Source organism: Haliotis rubra, unplaced genomic scaffold (genome assembly GCF_003918875.1).
Source record: "Haliotis rubra isolate DU_JTF1 unplaced genomic scaffold, ASM391887v1 Scf21, whole genome shotgun sequence".
Lineage (NCBI taxonomy): Eukaryota > Metazoa > Mollusca > Gastropoda > Lepetellida > Haliotidae > Haliotis > Haliotis rubra.
Genome location: NW_025766114.1, coordinates 2419652 through 2422519, shown reverse-complemented (window position 1 = coordinate 2422519; position 2868 = coordinate 2419652).

Here is a 2868-nt window from a genome sequence, read left to right as displayed (position 1 = left end):
CATCAAACGTTATCTGATCCATGAATACACAATGCCATTTAGACAGTGGTCAAATGTAACATGTTGTATTTGGGATTACTCTTTCTTAGTAAAGTACAGATACTAGTACTTTGGTTGGGTTGAACCCTCACCCTCAAAGTCAGGCATCTTATCGCCAGCACACACAGTCATCCGCCTAACCCATGTGGAAGCCGTGGTGGCTGAGCAGGTTAGACGGCCGACTTTGTGTGCTGGCGATTAGGTGCCTGACTCTGAGGGTGTGGTGTACAGATCCTGGATGGGACTCAACCCAACAAAATCTGTACTTTTCTAAGAAAGTGTAATCCTAAATGTAACATATGTTACATTACCTGATCCAGTGTAACTTTTTACATTCAGTTGATGAAATGTTAAGTTATTAACTGAAATATTTTTAAAATGCATCTTTAAATGTTTGTAATATTTGACAAAATAGCCCAAAATATCAAATGAAGTTGCTCTGTGTTTTTTGGGCAAGAGATAATCAAAGCACGATGTCATGTCTCCCAGTCATAAGTTCTTTGTAGTGAGTATGTATGTATGTACTAAAGTTGGTTTCTTGTCCTTTTTGAAGTTCAAGTGAAATTTTTGTAGAATTTCATCACGTTTTTTGTTCTGTTGACATCTCAGGAGGTTAATGTCATCCCCATTTAGTTGTGAGCAAGTAGTACGGGTAGAGTGTACTTTGCTGGTCACGATATTTGTGTTCCAGAACCATGAGATTCCACGTAACAATCTCCAGCAACCTGTACCAGTACAGTGGAAGCCCTCTGACCCGGCATTCGTTGGGACCGGCAAAAAATGCCGGTATAGAGGATGTGCCGGTTTAGAGGATCATAAATTAGCTTCTACCGGGACCAAATTCTCGTACCGATATTGAGAGCATGCCGGATTGGAGGGCTGCCGGGTTTAGAGGGCTTCCACTGTATATGTCTAAGAGGCAGCTGAATGAAATGGGTCCTCTTTACTTGATTGATTGCAGGTTTTAGATGGTCATGATGTCAACTATATAGGGTGATTAGTGGTTGAAATGTTAGGCCAAAGGCCTGGTTTGATAAGGGCATTATGTGATTCCCATTTCTGTTCCCCCCAGCTGTGAAATTGTTGAAACGATGTAAAAGCATTCTGGTGTCCCCTGCCGTGATATTGCTGGAATATTGCTTAAAGCTGCATAAATCCTTACTCAGTCTGTCTACAAATTACTGGATCAATTACCCCAATAATACACAGGAACACTGCATAGGTCACCCTAGTACTAAATAGTTGAGTCAGTCAGCCATTTGAGCTTACGGAACTGGAAAACCTCATTGGCATCTTCGGACACAAGCATCTCCACATGTGTTTGATGGGAATGAATTGAAATTCAGTGTATTTGTTGTAGATCTATAGCGTGTATTTAGTGAGAGGCATGGACATCCATGTTCCACTTTTCTGGACTGTATGCATGTGTACGTACTCTTTGAAGTATGAAAAGCATTTATACATTCAGAAATGTGGCATTGTCAATCAAAAATAATTAATAACACAATAACCAACATATTACTCAATGAGAAAGCCTAATCATAAAATGCACTAGATTCTATCCTCTTCTCATTTGGATCATTATATACTCCCCATCAAAAGTCTAGACTCACTAGTGTAAATGTAACCATTTACTTCAATCAACTGTTCTAAAATAAATTTTGCAAAACTTTCCACACTGTTTAAAGGTACTGTTTACATATTAACTGATGTATTGTAAAACAAATTTGTTGAAAATATTATTGTCATGAGTTCAATAAATGATGAAACTCAGTGAAAAATTGATGAATTTGTAACAAAATTTTAAACCAAAATGCAGCTGTTCACATGCATGATATTTGCACATGCTATACAGCAATGATCCTCGTGCAATTCATCTGAATAAGGTTTTCAGTTGGTTCCTCCAAGTTAGTGGAGAAATTCATCTTCGATGTAACCATACATATATACAAAACATATAGTGAGTTCTTTAAGCGAGTCTAAACTTTTGATGGGTAGTATAGGTTTCACATTAGTTACATGCAGCCATTTCTAAATTCAATATGGCTGCCAGGTAGTCATATTTGATTTTGATTATTGGATTCAGAACTTTCAAATAACTTCGTGATGTCACCTGAATCATTTGAATAGTATGCACAGTAAGATGATACAAAGGCTGATTTGGTGGCTTTACTGACAGCAATACCACCAATAACTATTCATCCCATTGGATTGAACTATTTGTCATTTTGAATAGTATACTGAAAGATATGGCCAGTGTAACCCTGACTGGTTGGAATCCGAATGGCAATTGTCAACCAAATGGGACTTTGTTTGTAATTATACTTATTCTGTCAGCGTTTGCATTTGCAGAGTTCGAAAAGGAAAATCTTCACATAAAGTCAACTGTCTCGTGACCCAATGTAACGACAACCTGGTACAGCATGTGAAATAATAATGTTATCCCTATCAGCAAACACTACCAGTAACCTGATAAGCTTCCAGTGATTCGTCATAAGGCCTGTTTTTATGATGGCCTTGTTCGTTACTTTAAAGTGAGGTAAATGTATACTCATCTGTGTCAGGTCATACTGCAGGAAAACGAATCGAGTCTGCATCTTCGGTCATCCAGTGCGTCTTCCCAAGCATGTTGGTGAACTCACGACTCAAATAAAATAATAAGTTTTCATATTTGTTTGGTTTCTGTTTATAGTCTTGTTGGTTTGATGATGTTAACGCCGCACTCAACAATATTCCAGTAATATGGCAGCGGTCTGTAAATAATCGATTCTGGACCAGACAATCCAGTGATCAACATCGAGCATCTATCTATAAAGTTGGGATACGGAG